At 43.7% G+C, this 24,049-nt stretch overlaps 1 long non-coding RNA gene across 1 annotated transcript in view; it reads right to left on the bottom strand.

Annotated features, from left to right (window-relative positions):
* Positions 1 to 24,049, bottom strand: part of LOC116282422 (uncharacterized) — a 129,321-nt gene that overhangs the window by 89,080 nt on the left and 16,192 nt on the right. Inside the window, exon 3 of the long non-coding RNA XR_012078057.1 lies at positions 11,066 to 11,132. This is a non-coding gene — a long non-coding RNA (uncharacterized lncRNA). The remainder of the gene's footprint in view (positions 1 to 11,065; positions 11,133 to 24,049) is intronic.

The raw sequence follows: 24,049 nt of genomic DNA, 5'->3' as shown, positions 1-24,049 counted from the left end.
TTTTCTGTTCTTTTCACTTGCCCTGGTCTTTTCTCCTGAACACCTCCCTCTCTTGAGGCTAATGTGGTCCCCAAAGGCATTTCTATTTGTATTACATCACTTAACAAGTGCTTGCTTTGGCCTACAACTTTCATATACAGAAATACGTAGCATTTATAAATTAAACAAACTTTGGGATGTGATTAAAGCTACACACACTGAGAAGCAAAGAGTATCCTGGATCAGCCAGGTGGGCCCAACCTAATCACATAAATCCTTAAAAGTAGAGAACCGCCTCCGTTCCCCAGCTGGGGTCAGAGAGAGAGGCTGACGACAGAGGAAGGGGTGTGGAGACGGGATTTTGCCGGCTTTGGAGATGGAGGAAGGCTGGTAGCCTCTCAATACTGGGAAAGGCAAGGAAACAAGTTTCCCCCAGAGCCTCCAGAAGGACACAGCCAGAAGGCACTCAAAAATGATGTTGTCCGCCTGGCCCGCCTCCTTCACTAAGAGGATGGCTGCTGGCTGGAGGAAGTCGCTCCAACTCTCTGAGTCTCCTTGGCCGCAACTAAACTGGGGCTGACACCTTGTCATGGAGGGTCAGAGGCTCAGTCAAATCTCACATTCATTGCCCCTTGCTTCTCATGCACAGGCCAGTCAGTAGGAAGTGCCAGGGCTTCTACAAAAAAACAGCTAATTCAACACTACTTTATCAGACTATGTCCCTTCCAGAGGCTCCTCTTTTTAATCATACAACAACCTAAAGACTTCCTCTATTCTCCAGGCCTTCATGACACAATCTGACCCCATTTCCTCTCTGACTGTCTCTCTTTCTACTCTTCCCCTTGCTGACTTTGCTTCAGCCATGCTGGCCACCTTGCTCTCTGGCGTGCACCCCAGACTGCTTCCAGCCTCAGGACATTTGCACCTGCTGTTTTCTCTGCCTAGAATCCTCTTCTCCCATATCCAGATGGCTTTCTCCCTCAGCTCCTTCAGATCTTCATTCAAATGTTACCTTCTTTCTGAGACCTCCCCTAATAATCCAACTGAACATTGCAGGACCGCCAACCAAACACTCCTCACCCCATCCTCTACTTTACTTTCCTCCACAGCAATTTCATCTTCTACCATCATACATATTTCATTTATTTTGTTTACTTTGTTTTCTCTATTGGAATGCAAGCTCTAGGAGGGCTCTTCACGGAAGACATAGAATAGGTACGTCAAAAATATTTGTTGAATAAATAAATCAGTGCATACACAAATCTACAAGCAGGAAATAAACATCAGCATTGTCTCCATGCATGACATACCTTTCATTACAGACAAAAAATGAAGTCACAACAATGGTAATCGACCTATCACTGAACAGTGAAGCTGCAGCTAAGACAAGTCCTTGACTGAACTCGCTGAGGACAACTAGGAGGGGTGGAACCAGGGTCGAGGGTCCCAACCCCCAGCACTTGTCTCCCAGACAGAGAGAACCCAGAACAAGCCTGCCTTCTGATTTCCCATCCTTCCTGGTTTCGACCAGTCTCTCAAAACCGTAAGAACAGTTTGTCTCAGTGTTTCAGGACTTCCGCTTCCAGGCCCAGGAAAAAGCAGGAAGTGCGGGGGCGTGTGAAAACTGAGAGAAGAAGAATCAAACCCACTAAACGTAAAGGGCTCAAAGACTTCCTCTGCAGCCTGTCACAGCACACGGCTTTGAATGCGCCTTCGCCGTGAGCCTAGAGGAGAGCTTCTCGGGCTCTAGAAGACTAAAAGCCAGAATGTACTCATGCATCCAACACAGATTTACTCCAGGATAACTGTGTACCCAGAGGAAGACAGATGTGGTCCTTGTCCAAGTAAGCTTACACTTCACGGTGGTGTAACGTTAGAAGGATAAACTCAGTTCACGACCTACCTTCCCAACAGCCATGCTGACTAGGCTGTTTCCAAAACAGTCCCCAAAGGGTGCCTTAGACTACGAGGAACGGTCTGCAGGGTTTAAGGCAAGCTTTAAAATCAAGCCTATGAAGGCTCTAATCTTGACTACGTTGCATTTATTAGCTAAACGTAAACTTCCTAAAGGAAAGACTTTTTATTTCATTTGCTATCTCCCCAGTACTTAGCACAGTGCCTAATACTCTTAACAAAAACTTGTTACCTGAAAAAATTAAACTCTCAGAGCCTCCATTTCCTCGTTTGGAAAGTGGGATTATAAACCCCACTTTGTGAAGCTGTGTGAGGATAACATGAAATCGAGTTATGCGAAGTGCTGACGTGGCGCCTGGAACACGATAAGCATTCACTGCAGTGAACTGCCATGTGGGTGGCAATGCGGGGACTCGAGGGTAGAAGAGGTTCAGTTAGCTCTGGATAGACTGTAGCACATCCCTGTCCTTGTTCAGTCTGCAACTTTGGACTAAGCCTGGGCTTGATAAGTTGGGTGATCCATTTCTGTTAGAAAAGTCCTGTTCAAATTGGGCCAGAAACTCTGGAAAGGGGAAGGATGTGTTTTACATCCCAGCTACAAGGGTGACTGGCAGCAGAACTGAAACAGCATGACTAAGCATAGCCCACATGGGGGGCTGAGGTCCCTCCCTCTCTGCTGCGGGACTGGAGGGGGGAGGGGTACCAGGTTTCATTGCACCTGATAAAAGGATTGCAAAGAGCAAGGGACATTTTCCCAGCCATTCCTCTGTTAGATTCTCAAAGCTTAAAACATAAAAAATTAAAATTAAAAAAAAATACAAAAATGCTGAAAGTCCTTTCCCTAACTACCTATCTTCATGTGCACATCAGCTAAGTTTCCCTTGAAGTTCACTAGCCCATATCCTCAGGAGGGCTACAGTGCCATCTGCCAACGTGCAGGGGTTAAATTAAGACCGAAGGCCTTTCTAGAAGCTGAGAACCCTAGGATTCTCTCAAAGCTTTGGAGGTTCAGCTGAGAATCTCCTTGGTGACAAGGAATGGGTCTCACAGTTTCAAGTCAAGCCATACTTTTTGGAAAACTCTGCTCTTTCTAATACTTTTCATTATAGCACTAATGCAAAAAAGATCTCTTTTAGAAATCAAAGCAAAGAGCCTCGAGCTTGGTGCCAAAGACGTTTGTGAAAGGGATTCACCAGAACAGGATATGAGCAGCCTTGTTCACAATAATCATTTGAGAAGTGCTTGCTGATTGATACAGGTGGGCCTTCTGTCAGCAACCATGGTGGAAATGGGGAAAGTCTTCTCAAAGAAACAGACATTGCAATGACTCAAATGATTTCAAGCAACTGTCATTATTACTGGATTTAGACATTTATGTTAACTTTTCCTTATTTTAGACACCTAGCTTTAAACTAACCACTCTAATTAACAGTAGCAGTTCGGTCAGTAATGGGTAAAGAGTTCTTCTGATGTTTTTTTAAGGACTGTGAGGTGGAGAAGACTCCTGAGTTCCACTTCACTAAATAACCAACCAGTCCTCACTGTCCTTCTGTAAAGCTGCCACAGCTGTGGGGGAGGAGAGACATTTCAGGAACAGCTCCAAGCCAAGTACCAATTTAAAATCTTCTCACCAGCCCAGCAGCATCCTTCAATCTTTCATCCTTTGACTGAGGGCCTACTATGTGTTACTGCCTGTTCTAGGTATTGGGAATACAGGGGCGAGTGAGGAGTGGGGCCCCAGCCCTGTCAGAGGCCTCTATGTAAGCAAATAAATGCAATAAAACATGATGTCGGGTAACCAAAGCATATGGCAAGTGGTGAGGCCAGGAGAGCAGACAGCCTCTTAAAGGGTGACCAGCAATCTACCAATCTGAGCAGTGATGGAACAGTAGGCCAGACACACAGGCTCTACTTTCGGGGGCTTTGCTTTACTAAAAAAAAGCCACCTGAACCATGGAGATGAAGCCACAGTTGCCTTCAGGTACAGTGATGCACCTTGTCCTGAGGTCTTCACTTCTGCGTCTAGAGCTAGAGATCATCTGTCTCAGCTCTGTTAGGTGAGCCTTTCAGGCAGCTACATCCGAGGTCATCGGGGCCAAAGCTGGACTAAAAGAAAGAAGGGTGTGAACACTGCGACAGCCTTGCTGTAAGCAAGGTGACTTCACCCCCTCCCCCTTAGGTCTGAAATTGAGAAACCCAGAGATGACCACAGCCCTAGGCCACTGCATGTGAAAATGAGAAATTCACTCCTCAAGTCCTCCCCTGTGTTTAACCAGAATCATCAGTCTATAGATTCGGGAACTAAGTGGCTTGATCATTTTGCACGTAAGCCGTGTGCATCGGTCCAAAGGAGACCAGTGAGCAACAATTCAATTTCAAGTTCACTGAACCCTCTGGTTTGGGAAGGAAATTGCTGGTAATCAATTGCAGCAAGCACACAGGCTCAGGGCCAGGAAGAGAAAAATCACTTTAATGGGCAAAGCAGATGTTGCTAAACTCATTGCAAAAGTGAGATGGGCACGGAGCCAGGTCTTGCAGGAGAGATGCTGATCTGTCCTTCTGAATGAAGAAAGCAGAGATACTTCAAAAGGAAGGTTCTACGAGGAAAGCCAGAGGTCTGTGTCCCTGTTAGACTGAATGAAAGAAAAAGCAGAGGTGCTCGGGTGTCCCGCACAACCACAGGACTTAGAGCTGTTAACATCTCTTAAAGGTTTTAAGCAAATCCAGTATACTAGCTAAAAACGGTCTGGGGAGACTTCATTCTGTTCTAAGGAGACTACGTGGTATTGTGGAAGGAATGTAGGCTTTAGCATCAGACCTGCTTCTTCCATCAGTTAGTTGACTCCACCATCAGGAAGTCGTATGACCTTGGGCAAAGACCTGTAGGAGATCAGTTGTGAGGATTAATGATCATGTCTATACAGTACAGTAGAGAAATGCACTTCAGCAATGTTTTCAGAGCTGCACCAAGATTGTGTGGGAGAACTGGTTCGTTATGGAATGGGGAGGTGGGGGGAGGGTGAATTTCTGGTCCAGTATCTCCTAGCTTTCCACTGCCTCTCAGTGATGGATTACTTCACAGGCCAAATGTTTTTTGTATGTTTCAGTGGATAAAATATCTCTCAAGCATATAAGAGTTCAGAGAGCACAATATCAAGGTCCCAGGACAGTCACCAGGTATACACTAAGAATGTTTTCATAAAGTAGCTCCTAATTCAAGCCCCCTAAAGAAAGAGTCAACTCCGATTTCCCCAAATTCGAAACGTTCCTTACTTATCTAACTCCTACTCATTCTTCCGGGGTGAACCCACCTCTGAGAATCAGCACGGACTCCTTTAGACCTCACCGTCTCTACCTATTCAGACATTGCCTGGGTTTTTATCAGCTGCCTTAAATCCCCCCTGGAACAAGATAGGTTCAGTGCTAAACTTATTCATTAAAAAACTTGGAATGCTGCTTGCTCAGTTATTTGGCCTGTCATGGTAAACTGTCTTATATTACTCTTTACCTGAATCATGTTGATCCATCCTAAATATTTTGTAACTTCCTAGAGTTCAGGTATTGATCATAAACCATTTAAAATCTCCAACCCAGAAGACAGAGAGACCAGAGGGTTCCCTTACTTGACTGGTTGTCTTTTTCTTTACCTTTTCAAAGCCTTACTTCCCTCATCCGTGACTTGCGGATAACAACAGTGCCTTTCCCCTAGGGCCTGTGTGAGGATGACATGGGCTCAGTCCCACCAAGTGCTCAGTGGCCCCCATGGCAGCGGAGTGGCAGTGGTCCTTTCCTAGAACCTTCTTCACCCAGAGGGGCTAGTCTACTTCTAAACATCAAGAATGTTAAGTGCATTCATACTGCTGAGATTTCCAAACCTCAGGCCACTTCCACCAAGTGGCCCCTCTTCAGAAAGCCATGTCCCACTGAAAATATGTTTCCAAGTTGCCATCAGCATTAGACTGTTCCTGATAAGTAAGCAAAGCTGCCGAGGGACTTTGGCAGTGAATTTCTGGGGGCTGGTGGGAGGAGGATGTTTACCACAGCACGTAGGCCAGGTCCTGAGCAGAGAACATTTTGGCCCAGATAGATTCTGGAGAAGGCATTTTTGCCAAGCACAGTCTCCATTCTCAGGTCCTGAAGTCAGCGTCAGAAACTAAACAAACCTTCCCGGGTTCACATTTGTTTACTTTTGGCAAAATGTGACTTCCTGTTTGAAAGGAAAGGCGCAGTAAAGCTTTCTATAGCCTTCTTGGACATAAAGTCGCTCCTTAAAAACAATTGATTTGTTGAGCATAAATGTATCAAATGTACACAATGGGGATCTCCCTTTCCCTCAAATGTTCATGTTTTAATAGGGAAAGTGCTCAGCAAAACCAAAACAAATATTTTTTTTCAACTCTTGGCCCATGAGGATTGTTTAGGCCATTTCTTCTTCTCTGAGCAAGAAAAACAGACATCAGGAGAGAGCCAAGCTCCATGTGCTGTGTCAGAGAAGTCACTGTGACACACTTGGGGGCTGAGATTTCAGTTAACAGAAAGGCGGAAAGTTTAAGTTCCCACAGCCACTCAAACCACATTCCCCAGCGTGAACAGAGAACAAGTGGGTCTTTCGTTATATGACAATGTCCCTAGCCACACCCCCTCGGGGTCCTGAAATCCCCTGGATGGTCCCATGCCCTGCACTCACGTTTGATCACTGACTGACATCCCCTCACAAATCCCCCATAAGCCTTTTACAAGGATCCTAGATTATTCACTCTGTGTATGCAAGAGGGGAGCAGGGAGTATCTGTAATTAATTTTTAGAGCATCCAGCAAAGCTAGCATAAACTTTGGCTTTATTTATAATCCAGGCTCTCTCTATAAATCTTGGATCTATTTGTCATAAAATATTAAATTTGTAAAGGACCTTAAAAATCATCGGATCAACGCTTCCACACCGACCCATACACAGACAGACACATAAATAATTTAGATGAAGAGGGAAGAGGTCTGGAGAAGTTTCCTCCCTGGATTGCAAAGTTCTTGCTCCTTAGAACCAGAACTGTTTTCTTCAGCCTTGTGTTCTCCAGCAGAGCGCTAGGATCACAGTAAGAACAGGAAGAAAGTGTTGAATGAACAAGTCTTCTCCTGCAAAGCCAAGGACAGCACCCAGGACCCCTGACTCTCACTTCTGTGTGTTCCTGCCTCTTGTGTATCAGCTAAATTGTAAGCTCCTTGAGGGCTGAGGAGGTAGCTTATCGTTCTTTGGGCCATCCTATATCCTAGGTATTGAACTTTGCAAGCGTCCAATAAAAATATTTTGAATGAGTAATGAATGAATGAGTGAGTGAGTAGATGAAGACAATTCCATGATTGAGATAACAGAGCATCTTTCTTGAGTGATTTCAATATCCTCCATGAAAGGGGACATTCTTTCCTTCTCTAGGATGCTGGATTGAAGGAGAAGTGGATTTGGGGGCTTTTTGGGGTTTTTTTTTTAAACATTTTTTATTGACTTATAATCATTTTACAATGTTGCGTGAAATTCCAGTGTAGAGCACAATTTTTCAGTTATACATGAACATATATATATTCATTGTCACATTTTTTTCTCTGTGAGCTCCCATAAGATCTTGTGTGTATTTTCCTGTGCTATACAGTATAGTCTTGTTTATCTATTCTACAATTTTGAAATCCCGTCTATCCCTTCCTACCCTCCGCCCCCTTGGCAACCACAAGTTTGTATTCTATATCTATGAGTCTATTTCTGTTTTGTATTTATGCTTTTTTTGTTTGTTTGTTTTTGTTTTTGTTTTTTAGATTCCACATATGAGCGATCTCATATGGTATTTTTTTTTCTCCTTCTGGCTTACTTCACTTAGAATGACATTCTCCAGGAGCATCCACATTGCTGCAAATGGTGTTATGTTGTCAGTTTTTATGGCTGAGTAGTATTCCATTGTATAAATATACCACATCGGAGAAGTGGATTTGTGCACGTGGATTTCCAGACACTCCTGTGACCCTTTCCTTTTGGTTTAGACAGTTGTAAAAATGAGAGGCAGTTATGATAGGTGATCTCACCCCTCTCCAGTGCTGCCAGTTCTTTTCCCACAAACCAAAGCTAACCAAATCCACCATCTACTTAAACGTTTAATGAAAATAGGTCCATCCTGGCCCATAAGCCCCTTATCTCTGGCTCCCATCTGCCTATCTATCTTATCTGCAGTGTCCCTACTGAGTGAACTTCTCCAGGTTTGGGGACTTAGTGAGGTCTTCCATGACTTCATACTCAACAGCCACACAGTGGCCTCTGTCTAGAATATACTTCACTGCCACTATGATTACCATGACCACTGCCATTTTCACCACCACCACCACCACTACCCTCCACCACCGCCACCATCCAGTGACCACTACCTCACCACAACCCCTTTAAACCTGAAAAAAAAAAGTCTTCCTCCTCTCTTAAGAGCCAGCTCAAATGGAACTTCCTAAATCCCTCCTGAATTTAGTGCCAAGCCCCTTTCTGAGGTCCAGCCAGTCGCTTGTTCTCAGCTGTGTAACTGACATCAAGTATGTTGCCCTGTAGTTTATTTAATTGCATGTCCTTTCTGATAGCTGGTGTCCTCCGCTGGAACCACAATCCCTGACCAAAAGGGAATATTTAGGGAGGATCTGAGCACAGATCACAGAGTGATGAGAGTCAAGAGGAAGGAAATGAATGAGGACTGGTGGCATGCAGAGTCGGTTAGGGTGCAGCTCTCCAAGCAAAGGCCAGGAGATTTCAAGAGTTACTGACCTTGCCCCTCAACAAAACAGTGATCTGACTGCTTTTAAAGCCTGCTTCTTCCATCATCCTGGGTTTCTCACTTTTATTCAAATCATTGTTAAACAAAATCATACAGTACCTATTTGGTACCAAAACGGCAGACATGTTGGGGAAATAAATAACCAGACCACTCTCATGCAGGATTAGGATGGGGTGGGGATGGAGAGGGTGTTTGGAGGTCAGGGTCACCTCCAAGAGGAACTAAGGTTTAGACTGAGGTCTGACAGCTGGATAAGGATCAGCCAGGTGAGGGGAGGAGACAAGAGTCCCTGATTATGAAACAGATTTTGGGGGGTTTGACCATAAGAAGCTGATTACCATCCAGCTCCTTGAAATTTTCATTCCCACTGCCTGGAATGCTCTGCCCCCAGGTCTTGACATGGATGTCTTCTCTTCACCTAGGTCTCAGCTCAGATGTCACCTCCACAGAGAAGCCTTCCAAAACCCACCAACCTCAAGGATCTTCCGTTCCAAACATTCTCTAGCACAGTGCCTCTCAAACATTAACATGTATAGAAATACCGGAAGGAGCAGGGGGTGGAGGGGTCTGGTTGAAATGCAGATTCTAATTCAGTAGGTCTGGAGTGCCTCCTGAGATTCTGCATGTCAACAAGCTCACTGGTGACACACTGCCCGTCCAAGGGCAGCTCTAGTTCCAGGTATCAATGTGTCTGATTTTCTTCATAGCTCTTATCACTAGATGAAAATTATCTTGTTGATTTTTTCTAGTTAGTGTTCTCACAGACACACAAACCACCCCCACTAGAATATGAGTTTCATGAAATTAGGTACATTTTTGTTTTTTGTACCACTGTCCCAAGGACTTGGCATATAGTGATTGCATAGCAAATATGAATGAATGAATGGATGGATGAATGGATGGATGACCAGGAGTTTGGCCTTCTAGCCCACACCCTAGGCCTCTATAGCAAGACATCAACACTTCATGCCAAAGACCACTGCAGGAAATCCCAAGAATAAACCAATGCCATGGCTGTGGGTCAGCACGTACCCACAATTTCATAGTTCCTTCCTCTTTATTTCACCTCAGCAGCCACCATGAGCTCATCCAGCTCTGGAAACACTCTGTCCTTTCTGCTCAGCTTCTGATATAAGCCTTTAGTGTTTCCAGGCAAAGCTATCCTCTCCATCTGAACCCTGCCTCAGTGAAATTCTTGGACTCAGCACCATCTTTGCTTCAATCTGTCTGGCTTTTCCAAGATCTTTGACCTGCAAACAACCTGTGCTTTGAAATTATTCTTTAAAAAGCTCCCCCCTGTTCAGATAATGAATCTCATTCTACTGCTCAATGAGCCTTTCAGCGTGAGATTGAGCAAACTTTCCAATTTTTCCAAACGAAATTCTTTTTCTAAACACCCTCTTTTTCTCTCTGTGACCCCAGTGGGCACAGGTCATCACTGCCAGGCATTTTGGAGCATCTCCTCAAGGTCAAGTGCCAGGACTGGTATAGGGAATTCCAGAGTCAGGCATGACTCCAGTCCCTGGACCACAAGCCTCACGCATCACAGAGGGAATGCAGCTGACACACACACAGAGAAACCACATCCCAACAGAAGATATATAAAGTGCCAAATGGGTGGCACATGACACCAAAGTGCCAGGCAGAAATGAGGGTGGCCCAGGAAGCACGCTTTGTTGGCACTGCTTTGCCCTCCTGATTCCTCCCACTGGCTATTCCTACTTAGTCTCTCTTACAGCAAGTCTTCTCTTTCCTGTTTTCTAAATGTCGATGGGCTCTGCGTTGAGCCATGGGCCCTTTTCTCTTCCATCTTTATACGTTCCCGCTCTGGGAAATCTCAGCCACTTACATGACTTTAACTACTATCTCTGTGCTGACAACTGCCAGATTGCTATCTCTATCCCAGACTCTTCTTTGAACAACTGGGTTGAATAATCAACTCTTTGGTTAATATCACCACATCGATGTTTTACAGGTATCTTCAGCTTAACATATCCAAACCTGAAGTCTTAGATTCCATCTCTCTCTGTCTCTCTCTCTCTCTCACACACACACATACACAAACACATACACATTCCAGTATACACCACCACCACTTAAATTCTATTCTTCACCCAGTTTTCCCTTTAAATAGTTGTTCAGGGAAACAAAAAAAAAATTAAAATCATCTTTGATTCTTCTTTCTTGCTTCCCCTACATCCAATCTGAATCAATGAGAAATTCAGTAATTTATAAAAATTTAGTAATACATAAATAAAATTTAACTTGAAGTGATTGAACCAAGTAAGAGTTTGACTATATTTTTCATGAAAGAAGTGCGACTATAGGCAGTCCGGGTGGGATGGCAGCTCTGAATGTCATCAGCAAGCGGGCTCCTACCTTTCTGTTTCCCCAGTCCTCATCTCGCTGCCCCTTGTCCTCCAAGATGGCTGTTCCACACCAGACTCTGCCGTCCAGGAAGGAAGACAAGGGAGAGCAAAGGGGAAAAGTCATTTAGCAGTTGAATTCATTTCCTTTTAAAGAGCTTTCCCAGACTCCCTGCCCAGAGATTTCTTCTGACATCTTGTTGGCTAGAACTATGTCTTATGGCCACCCTTAGTTGCAAGAGAAGCCGGGAGCTATAGATGCATTTTATTTGTTAGGCATGTTGTCACCCCAAACAACATTTACATTATAAATGTTATATAATTTACAATATATGACATTATATTGGTAAGGAAGAAGGGGAGAATGGACTGGGAAATCAATCTGAAGTGTCTGCCACAACATCCATCAGCAAGTTATTATTTCAGCCTCCAAAATATATCATAAATTCACCCCTTTCTCTCTGTCTACACTGTGCCAGCACCACGATCCCTCCTACCAAATTATTATAATACCCTTTCAAGTTACCTTGACTCTCCAGCTGCTGATCTCTACTTCTTTTCCCATGCAAAAGTCAGAGTAAGCCTTAAAAAGTATCTATCAGATCATGTAATTCTTGTGTTACAGTACCTGGTACTCACTACTGCAAGTAGACTACAGTCCAAGGACCCATCATACCTCACTGGCCCCAAATGACTTCACCCTTACCTGCCTCTCTCATTTCCTTACATCGCACTAGATTCATTCAAACATATTTATTGAGTGCCTATGACATTTAAAGCACTGTTTAAGGCACAAGGGATAAAGTAAATAAATCAGACAAAAACACCTTCTTTCATGAAGTCTATGCTCTAGCGGAGGGAAACAGATAATAAATAAAATATGTAAGATAGTGTGTTGGATGGTGCTGAGTCACTCGCTCTGCTCCAGCCTCACTAAGCTTCCTTAAGTTACTCTAGCTCTTCTAACTGAGGGTCTCTTCTGTCTAAAATGTTCTTCCCTCACCAGTCCCAAACCTTCCACAGTATCAGCTTAAAGGTAGCTCTCCAAGGAGGCCTTCTGACCACTCATTCTAAAATAGGACCAACTTGGTATTCTCTTTCATAGCACTTCCCACCTTTTGAAATCAGATGGATGGATGGATGGATGTGCTAAGTCATAGGCTGAGTTGTTCAGTATGTCTCTGTCACTGACGATTTACTTCTATAGTTGCAGAGGTCATGTCTAGTTTGTTCACCATTCTAGCTCCGGGGCCTAGAAGAGTCAGTTCCTGGCATATCGAGGTATTTAATAAATATTTGTTGTTGGATGAGTGAATCAGTGAAAGAGTGAAGTCGATGTGATTTCTAGGCTTTTGAAAGGCAATATCATTACTTTGTCTCTTTTCTTTTTTCTTTCTTTTTTTTTTTTGAGAGGAGAGGTAACTAGGCTTATTCATTTATTTATTTTTAGAGGAGGTACTAAGGATTGAACCGAGAACCTTACGCATGCTAAGCATGTGCTCTACCACTTGAGCTATACCCTCTCTGCAATATCAGTACTTTGATAAGTAGAGAGAAAGGAAAAAGCTTTCATAGACAGAGGGAACTATGTGGACAAAAACAGAGAGGCAGCAGTTGGCTTGGTCTGGTTACTGGGCAACTAGCCATTTGGGGCTAGAATTATGGGAGGTAATATTAGAGCGATAGATTGGAGACAGATGAAGGAAGGTCTCCAATACTTGGCCCTATTTGGGGCAGCATTAAAAATAAACATATAAAAAGCAAGCTCACCTTCGCAGACTAGCACCAACCTCTTTGCAACAACCCCCAGACCCAGTCCAAAGTTATGGCAACAAGTGACCCAGAGAAATCAAAAGACAAGAGAAGTCCATCCACTTGGGATCATTCCATGGCTGGCATACAAATTGCCTTTTCCCCTTCAACCAACTTAACATTTTGAAATGATCTCTTGCTGATTATCAAGGTACTCCATATTTATTATGGAAAATTTGGAAAGCACAGAAAATTATAGAAAGAGCAATTAGCTATCAGTACTCTGAACATTAATACAGGCTTTCACCAACCAAGACGTTGTGGCGAAAGCATCATGTCTCTGCAGACCATCCTGGGGTGGGGGCCAGTAGCTGTGGAAAAGACGGCGGCAACAACAGTGACTAGCAGCCAGGACAGCCACAGGAGGAACTGCGAACTCTGGATTCAGTGAGTTCTTGGTGTGTGACACTGGAAAGTCACTTTATCCCTTTACCCTTGGTTTCCTCATCAGTCAAAGGAGTTTTCTGATCAGTGGTTTTCAAAGTGTGTTCCTTGGAACTTCGTGAAGCCCTTTAGAAAAGGTGGGGGTACAGGCTTGAGCCGCCCCCGACTCTCCTCCAGGCAAGCAGAGAGCCACAATTACCCATTTGTCACATTGGATTTTGGCATAGGTTTTGTATATTGGATTTTTTGTTATTGTTGTTTTGTTTTTAACAGCAGACAAGGGGACTAACACAAGATTGCAACTGACTTTTCCAGATACTCAATAAAGTTACTTCCAGCTCTAACTTTTGATGATGATTCTAGTTCCCTTCTGGTAGAAATCAACATAGATGTGAACTGGGTGCAACTGAAAACTCCTTTTCCGATGGGCCTAAAGGAACATGCTAAAGATTCTAAAAGTATCAAGGTGTCCTAATGGAATAGCGTCTACCAGTTCAGCTACAATCTGAACTTGGATAAAATATTTAACAGCCCCATGCATCAATCTCCTCATCTATAAGATGGGGTTAATATCACCTACCTATTGTACTGGATGCAGGGAAATGAAATTATATCACATGCACAAAAAGGCCTAGCACACACCAAGAAATACAGCAGTAGCTCGCATTTCCTGACTTCTCTCTAGATGCCAGCATCTATGCTATGTATCTAGTATATAGTCCATTATTCAATCTGCACACAAGCCTATGCGATAGGCATATTTTTATTATTGTCTATTATTGTCCCCATAATAGAAGCTGAGACTTAATGGGGTTAAGCAACTGTTTGTCCATTTCACACAGAGCTTAGATTTGAACCAGGCAGTGAGGCTGATGAGGCTGTGCTCTAACATGAACAGCACTCACAACAACCACAGTAACTGCAGCTCCCATGTTCCGAGTGCTCGCCTGATGGCAGATGCGGTTGGTTATTAAAGCTTCGGCTCATTTAATCCTTAGGTCAAGCCAATGGAGCAAGCACTGCTTATACGGCCTGGGAAACCTGAGACGCAGCGGTGCTAAGCGCTACAATATCTCTGCTGACTTTTTTAGGTTGACTACTTAGTTTCTCTGCTGGGCACTAGAAGCCGATACAGTTGTCTAATTAATCCTTCTGAAAGAATTACCTTCTAGAACAAGAACTCCCAGGGGAAGAAGCGTGTTTACTCAGGATTTACCGCAGCAAAGGGTAATCTCCAAGACTCCTTCCCTCCCACTCCTCATCACCTTTCAGTTACAGATCCTGCAGTCTGACGTCCTGGATGTTCCTCTAATTCCTCCCTTCTTTCCATCCCACCATGACTGTTTAAGTCTGGGCCTCTTAATAGCCTCCCACCTAATCTCCCTGCTCTAATCCTGACGACTCTCTGCTTCTCTTAAACCCACCCTCCACCCTGCGATTTCCCCATTAAGTGGCTCCCCCATGGCCTACAGAATAAAGTCTATACCTTCATATTTGTCTCCAGCCCCATTTCCTAGCTTAAAATATATATGCTAGGATCCCAGAACCACTCACATTGTCATTTCCCACCTTTGTGTCTTTTTACATGTTCTCTCTGCATAGCCATCCTTTCCCATCTCTCTGCATGTAACTAACTCTTGCTCTTCCTTCCTTGCACAGTCAGGTTCATCCATCCTCCCCGTTGCCAGGCTCCTAATGAGCTCTGCATTCTCAGCACATGAAGTTGAAGGTACCTGTTTACATATTTGTCTACCCTACCACACCATACTTTTCCCGAGAGCAGCAACAGTGATTTTATTCTCAGTATCCATGACCCCCAGTATAGTGTGCGCATATAGTAAGCACTCGATAAATACTTGTTTACAAATCAAACTGAAGTCAGGGAATTAGCGACTGTAATGGGCACTGTGTAAATTTGTAGCATGTTGTTAATTAGAATTAACATTCAGTGACCTCTCCCAAGTTTGAATAATTCTATTAAGCAGTTAACATGAACCATGTAACTCCAGTCCTTGAAAACGAGCTGATGCTATGGTCACGTCCACTTAAGCCACTGTTTAGCAGTTAAAAGCAAACAGCCCTAGGTTTAAATCTCAATTCCAATTATTTTATTAGCAAATGAATGAACCTCTCCAAGCTGCTATCCTCATCTGTGACCTAGAGATACTGATACTTAACTAGTTTTGAGGATGAAAGGAAATAAGTTAAGTATCTAGTGATAGAGCCGACGCATAGAAGACCCTCAAAATAGTTATGGTTATTATTGGGATGTTACTATTATCATTCAAGCACCAAACCAGAAATCATTCCAGGAAGGGGCGGGGATCACACAATTTCCATTATATGGGTGCTGGGAATCCATCTCTCCCTCTGGCAGTGGGGGTCCATCGTTATCTGGGAAGACATCCTAAGAGCTGTCTACAGCCAGACACTGCTGATTGCACATTCTTCGTGAGCAGTGGGAACCGCTCATGAGCTCAGCAGTATTCATGACGTAGCCTGAAAAGAAGGCTCTGGAAGCTTCCAGTGTCACATTCCTTTTGATTTCATTTGAAAAACTAATATATTAGAAATGCAAGGATAGATAGAAAATGAGGTCTTCTAGGAGTCTCCATCTCTGGCAGAATCTAGGCAGAACATCCTTGAAGAATAATTTTTCATCTAGCCCTCAGCAGATGTGATGTGTGCATCCCCCGAAGTCTCATCACTGGTATTTTATTTGATCAACTGCTGATAGACTGGGTCTTGGCAAAGACTTTTCCTGCCAGCACGGCATTGCACATGATGGGCTGGGGTGCTGCCTAAAAACCTTATGAGTGAGCGACAACTCAAGAGTCTCTTTTAAAAATCTTATCTAGACCAGGATTAGAAAAAGTTAAACAAAGGACAGGACACAACTGAAGGAGCTCGCCCCGCTGTTAACCTCTGGTGATGCTGGGGAGTCCCCACCACTACAGCCCCGCCCGCATCTCCCACGGTGGGTCCTTGTGCTCCTCCCTACTTCTCATCAACCCACCCCACCTCTCCTGCTGTCCACGCCCGGGAACACCACGCCACGTGAGTGAATACAGCCCAGCAGAATAGAAAAACTACATCCCCAAGGTTGACCAAACTGATCTCACTCCCTTCTTTACGATACTTTTAATGAAAAAATTACTTTTGAATTCAAGTCATGCAACATTTAAGTATGTCAAGGCGTATTCGTCCACCTCCTTGACTCAACTGTAATAATAAAAAAAGCTTATATTTCTTGAGTGTCTACCGTGTTCCAGAATCTGTGTTGAGAGCTTTTTCACCTATTTGTATAATCCTCAAGACAGCCTTATGAGATAGGTACAATTATTATTCCCATTTCATAACCAAGGAAACAGAACATGAGAGATAACAAGTAACTCATTCAACACCACAGAGCTGGTAAAAGAAGAAGGTGGTTCTTTAAGCCTACAGTAGTACTCTTAACCTAGAACCTTCCACCATACCCTGACGCAAACTGTTTCCTGACTGCTCCATAACAAAGCTACTCAGGGAGCTCTGACGCAGATTCTGTGACCATATCTGAGAGTCCTGTATCTTTTTAAGATAAATTCAGAAAGACAAACTCTTCCCAGGTGGCCCTTTATCTTACAAAACCTGTACCCACTGCTTAAAATGTCCAAGAAGAGTGTGGGCAGAACACCCAGGTAGCCTGTCCTGGGTATGGGGGTCTGCCCTGCTCTGCAGTTGGCCTCAAGGCTGCCCAGACTCCCATGTCTTCAGCCCGTCCCCTGCAGTTGCTTTCGCAATGAGGCTTACGTCCAACGCTGCCCCTGAAGTGTTATCACGCATCAAGATGAAGAGTTACCAGACATAAGGTCATTTCCTGGCACCATTTTTTGGACTCAGTTTGAGCACAGCAAAACCATTTTAGAAATTTGCAGTGCCAAGGGAGGTGGCAGGACTCTGAACCATATCCAGCCTGCCTGTCACCTAGCTGTGGGCACCTAGACCTGTCAATGATGAATGGAAATGCTGGTAAGATGTACTCTCAGTGATCCCACGTGATCTTTTCTAGAGGGAAGAATACAACAGCAGTTTCCTCTTAGTTCATAGTTAGCCTGTGCCAGGGCACTGTGACAGGCATTATCTCATTTAATCTTCACGCCCACGTAAGTATTATCTCATTAAATCTTTATACATGTCATGATCTGTGAGGTCAACACAGACAAGAAAACTTGAGGTCTAGAGAAGTTAAGCAACCTGCTCCATGGCTCACAACTTGTTAGGGCCAGGACTTCATCTCAGGTGGTCTGACGTGCTTATTCTTTACTACACATTTAGTCTATGCTCCATGAGAAAATGAGGTCACCAACATCAAGGTCTTCAACGTGGCCTGAACACAGCCATTTTCACCAAAGACCCACAGGGCTCCCAGATGGGTGCTATACACTAACCCATTCCAGTTATGAAGTTCCCCTGCTTGCTGTGGTTCAACTTTCACATTTTTAAAGTAGCCTTTTGCTGGAGGAAGACCCCCCACACACACCACTGAATAACATTAGGTAGGGTGGATATCCAAGATCGGCTACTGGAGACTTTTCGAGTTGACAGTTCTTCAGTCCCAATTTTTTAAGTTTTTTTTAATTAAAAATTTTTCTTATTTTTTCACAAGTTTTAAAGGTTATTTCCATTTACAGTTATTACAAAGTATTGGCTATATTCCCCGTATTGTACAACACACTCTTAAACCTATCTTATACCCAATAGTTTGTACCTCCCACTTCCCCACCCCATGCACCCCCACCACTAGTAACCACTTGTTTGTTCTCTTTATCTGTGAGTCTGCTTCTTTTATGTTATATTCACTAGTTTGTTGTAATTTTTAGATTCCACATGTAAGTGCTGTTATACAGTATTTGCTTTTCTCTGTCTGACTTATTTCACTTAGCATAATGCCCTCTAAGTTCATCCATGTTGCTGTAAATGGCAAAATTTCATTCCTTTTCATGCCTGAGTAGTATTCCATTGTATACATATACCATGTCTTCTTTTCCATTCATCTATTCATGGCAATTGTAAATAATGCTGTGATGAACATTGGGGTGCATGTATCTTTTCAAATTAGTGGTTTTGGTTTTTTCAGATATATACCCAGGAGTAGACTTGCTGGGTCATATGGTAGTTCTATTTTTAGTTTTTGGAGAAACCTCCACACTGTTTTCCACAGCGGCTGTACCAATTTACATTCCCACCAATAGTGTTCAAGGGTTCCCTTTTCTCCACTTCCTCACCAATATTTGTTATTTGTAGCCTCAGTCCCCCTCTGAAGAGTGGTGGTGTCCTGGATTACTCCCAGAAAGACTGATCCTTTCCAAGACTAGACATATAATAAGAAAGTGGGTAGAACAGAGAAATTAACATTCAAATACTTCACTGTGTCCACGAGGGAATTCCTTCCCAGTATATCTCTAGAAATTACTATGGTTTTTTCTGAATCCAAAACCCCAACAAAAGTTGGTCAAGAAATTGAGAAAATTGGAAAAATATTATAATTACGCCAAGAAAACTAAAGCCTGGCAATCGACTAAGTAACATTACTGGTTTAAAGGGATCCACAGACATCAAGCAGAAAGCAAGGTCAGGACGGCTGACGCGTGTAGCCAAGGGTTAAGACCAACGTTTCAGGGAACTGGGCCAGTTTCACGCTGGAGGGAAGCTGCCCCAGTCCAATCAGTCAATCTTTCTTTGTAGCCGTTGCCATGTTATAAGTGTCCTATTTGCTGTCAACAGTGAGTTGTTTTGAGGGGGAAAAGTAATATTAATGAATCTATATGCATATATACTTTATTAAAAATGAGTATACCAAAAAATAAAGTTTTGGAAGTAAAACAAGTACTTTAATGGGCAGTTTCAACATGATATTCTGTTGTGCTGTTAAACTTGTTGGCAGATCTAATGTTACATTATCCAAATACTACACAATAATTTTTGCCAGCACTTTTCAAGCATTTGAATATTTGCTGCAGGCTGTAGTTCCTTGCAAATACTACTAAACATGATGTTTCTTATTTAATACATTTATTAAATACATTTATTTATTTACTAAATACATTTTCTTAGATATTCATGATAATATGAAGAATGCTTACGTAGTTTAAGAATTACTTAGGATTTGGGGAGTTCTAATTTCTCATCCCTAAAACTGAAGGTTAGTATGTGTTGGAAATTTGAAGCACTAGAATTCTGAAACGAGGTGGTTGAAGTGGGAAAGGTGGAGTGTCGTTTTTCATGCTCAAGAGCCTGTTCTTTTTAGCTTCTGGAAGCAGCAGAGCCAGCCCCCGACCCACGTCATCCTAGCAGCTGACTGCTAACATGTCACTGCTGGCGTGAGCTCTCAGGTGACAGATCTGGGATCAGCTGTGAACGTCACAGTGCTCACTGCAGTGCACAGACTTCAGTCTGCTTTTGATGGAGCGAGTCTATGGGTCGGTATCACCCATCCATAGACTATTGGTGGCACTTCAAGGACCAACTGAAAAAAACAGATACAGCCAAACCTAAATCCAAAGAAGAGCAGAACAATTTCTGTTTTTCAGAGACAATATGTGGACCTTAGACAAAATTCTCCTCCCAAATCCATGCAGTCAAGATGTGGGGGAAAAAACCTATCCCAATAGATCAGACAAAGAAGTCAGAACCTACCACAAACTGTAAAATCAAAGTAGACTGTGACCCCAAAGAACACCTCACAGGCAGTGAGCACAAGGGGCTCCCCGAGAACGAGGCAAGACGCCCGTGAGTGCAGGACAGGAGAGAAGCTGCCTCGCCCCCTCTTCTCCTTGCCTTTTGCACCTCCCGCCTGTCCGTCCATCCGTGCAGACACAGGGGCCGAGAACACTGGGTCAGAGCCCTCTCCCCTGCACAGACAGTAGCTGTTGTTTAAGAGAGGAGATCGCTCCCTTCGTGTTTTCTGTCAGAACTTTCCTTATGCACCTTTTGTACCTTTTCCCCCAGTGGGTTTGGGCAGACCATTCACTCACTTGTATATTTGTATACAGAGGTTAAAAAATTATACACACACACACACGCACGCATGCACGCACACACATATATATGTAAAGATATGTACATATTGTAAAAAAAAAATTTTACTAGTTTGAGGACAACAATTTATCAAGAAAGGTTCACCACTGTCTGTGCATGAACATTTTATCACATTCCCCCACTTACAAACGCAGCCCACTCACAGAGCTAACTGTTTTGAAGTACTTCATGCAGATATTACACCAAAAATGAACATTTTCAAACTCGTCAGATTATCTCTATACGCAGGGACTCTTGCCCGCCATCTCTTCCCGGTCCCTGCAGCCTGCGTATACATGCTGGCCAAGTGTGGTCTCATGCGGTTTTCTTTTCACTTCACTTTATTTTATTAATGAATCCAAGCATTTCTTTAGAAAAGACGTAGTGGTGGCACTTTTTTAAAGAAACAAACAACATCCTTCACAAACAGTCCCCAACTGCACTAGCAAGCGAGGACTCAAGCCCTTCGCCACCAAGAGCGACCTGCAGAGTGGCCTGGCCTGTATCGCCCAGGCAGAAAACTTTGATATTTATTCTGTGGAAAATGGAAAGTCCTTGGAAGACTGGTGCAACCTGCCCAAGGTAATATTGTTGGAAGATAAATCTGTCTCTTGACTGGGCTGATAAGGTCATCTGTCAACCAGCTGCTGGCCCATCACCAAAAGTAGTTGTCTACAACCCACTTCTAGGCTTCTAGTCCATTTTTGCATATGGGGAAAGAGGCGGCAACACACTATGGTACAAATTGCTAGGATGTAGCGGGCTTTATAGAAGCCAAAGACTTACTTGATGGGTAGATGGAAGAATGGGCAAGTCACTGCAGTCTCTGAGACTCAGTTTCCTCATCTGTAAAATGGGAGTAAAATACCTACTGAATGGGTGTAAAATGCCCAGCAGGGTGCTTATCATATAACTGGTACTCTCCCAGCGTTAGCTAACATCACCGTCATCATCACCACCACTCCCACCAGCACCACTGTCATCATCACCAGCAGCAGCAGCAGCAGCAGCAGCAGAAGCCTTGCAGGCTGCCCACATGGGGCCTCCAGAGGAGGCCCTCCCCAGCATCTCTTGAAATCTGACCCACAGGCAGCTCCTTATTATCATAAGATTCCTCAGCGTGCTCTTCCTCAGCTTGGAGGAGAGCCAGTCAGGGGCAGGGTCTGAGGAAATAATTAAGAAGGCTGAAGGTGTTGACCAGGGAAACAAATTAAGTGTTAACTGAAGCACAATGACAATCCCCAGAAAATTTAAATTGGTTGGACTCCCTTTGTGTTGTTCAAGTGGTCCTTAGAGATGCTAATCCACCCCACTGAGACCCCTTTACAAATGGCAGGTGCCAACAAATACCCTTGGTTAAATCCACCTTAAGAGAATTATTCAGAAATGGGCAAGCCCTGTGCTCCTCCCAGAACCCAGTTAAGATCACTTGTTCCCTACTCAATTCATCTTTCACCCACCAAACACATTCTCTAGGAGCAATCTTCCTCTTTAGAAGTTCCTCTCTTGGGTTTTAGAGAACTTTTTGGCCTGAACTCTTTCTAAAATTAAAGCCAACTGCTGTTACTCTCAGATGCAGTGATATTTCACTCTGGCCAGAGCTATCAGAGACGCATCCCAAACCACATAAGTTCTTATTGTTTAAACTGTCTTAAGCAGCTGTTAAAACATACCCAAAGATATCAAAGCCACTCTAATTAACTTCCTGCTTCTCTGGGACTTCAAAGTCTTTTTAAAAGTTTTAAATAGGGTTTTTATAGAGAATTTGACCTAATATTTAAAGAAAATTATGCAAGCTTGCCCAAGAGACTCCACTTCTCCTTCCCTCTTCCACCCCGCTTCCCTCCCAGCCCCACAGAATCTTAGAATTTTGTGACTAGCAGTGAGAATTGAGGAGAAAATTTTAAATCCGCCGTAACCCAAAAGGCCAATCTCTTTATGGGCATCCACGCTACTTCTCAAGTGGGTAGTTGACATCCTGCCTGAATGGCTCTCCCTGCCCCAGCCCTTCTCAACCTGGCAACCCTTTCCAATCCTTCAGGACTCAGCTGAAATGCACCTTCTCTGGGAAGGGCCCTTGATGCTCCCAGAGTGAGGGTACCACTCCCTTCTGGCGCCTACACAAACTCCGCATCGCTACTTGGTCCTAACTGCGATGGACTGGAATGTACCGGTTAAAGTGTCTGTTGCCCTGTCTAGACTGTGAGGTTCACAGGGCAGGAACTGTTTTGTATGAAGCTCTGTGTTCCCACAGCTTCCCACAAGGTCTTGCGTATCTGTGGTCAGGCTCCACATACGTCTGATAAATGACTGAATTCCAGCTCATTCTGGGAGAGGTGGAGTTGCATTATAATTGATCCACTCCTTACTCATTTTCCTCTCTCTCCCTAGGCTGTCTATAAACATCTTAACAAAGGGCATTGTACCTAGTGGTGCTGCTCTAAGAAACTGTCATAAAAATAAACAAAACTTAGAAATATGGCAAAAAAGAAAAAAGGCACGTCTTCCCACAGCCACTCAAGGCCTCTTTTCTAGGAGAATGTACTTGGTTCATCTCATTATTTGCTATTGACTAAAGGTCCCTGACTTCGTGAAGTTACCCGTTATCTTATAGATTTTTGTCTGGTAGAGATGCAAATAATTTCTGTCCCGTGGAACAGATAACCTCTAAGATTTATGGCTGGTTGAGCATTAACCAGTTTATATCTAACCCAGTCATCTTATCCTAACATTGCTTTATTAAACTGCCTTGTAAACAGCCTTGCTTCTTAGCTCATTTTTAAGCAAGCCACAACATCTTACTGACCCCCTCACTAATTAATGAGTTAAATAAAATCGTTGACTTATGTCCCTTTTATGCTTCCTAAGAGTCAAAATTTCATCTTTTTCAAAATCATTTTTTAGCACAGGGTGTAAACCAGAGTGACAGGGTAAAGCCAAAAGGTCAACAGGACTATCTGCTGAGAGCAGTCGAGAGTCTGGGGCTGGGAGTGGAAGAACCTCGCTCTGCTAGGAGCTTCCTAAAGCCTCTGGAACCTCCCTTTCTCCACTGTTGCCTCCATCCTCATCCATTCCCCACACAGCAGCTGGTGTTCTTTCAAAACTGAAAGAGATCATGTCACACCCCTGCTTCAAGCTCCTGAGTGCCTTTCCGATACTCCGGATAAATTTTATGCTCCTTTTATTGGCCAAAAGGTGCTATGTGATCCAGCCCACTGGCTCACCCTCCAAGCTCATCTCAGCCTTATCCTCACACACTTTGCTCCTCTTCTTCCCAGGCGTAATTAACCTCCTCAAACATGCTCAGCTATCTCACCCCAGGGCCTTTGCACTTGCTATTTCTTCTGCCTGGACATCTCATGCCCACCCTCCTTTCTTCACATTACTGGCTTCTTTCAATCTTAACTTTAATTTCACCCTCCCAGAAAAGTCATCCCTGCCCACTCTTTCTTTCTAAAGTATATCTATCATTATTCTCTCTCTCAGCACCCTGTTCTTTTTTTTCATAGCACGTCCCAGGATGTGACTGTATTTATGTACTGTCTGCCGCCTGCACCAGACCATACACCTTACACTGGCAGACGCTGTGTCTCTTGTGTTTGTCCTTGTGCCTGGCACAGACTAGATGCATGGTGCCTATATGTTGAATAAACAAGCATAAAGACACGAGAAATCCAGCTGGCTCCAAGAAAAGATGCCTGCTCGGCCCCGTCTGTATACATTTCTAAACCAGTACAATGCA

The sequence above is a fragment of the Vicugna pacos genome, chromosome 11 (assembly GCF_048564905.1).
Source record: "Vicugna pacos chromosome 11, VicPac4, whole genome shotgun sequence".
Taxonomy (NCBI): Eukaryota; Metazoa; Chordata; class Mammalia; order Artiodactyla; family Camelidae; genus Vicugna; species Vicugna pacos.
This window is presented reverse-complemented; position numbering and strand designations above follow the sequence as displayed.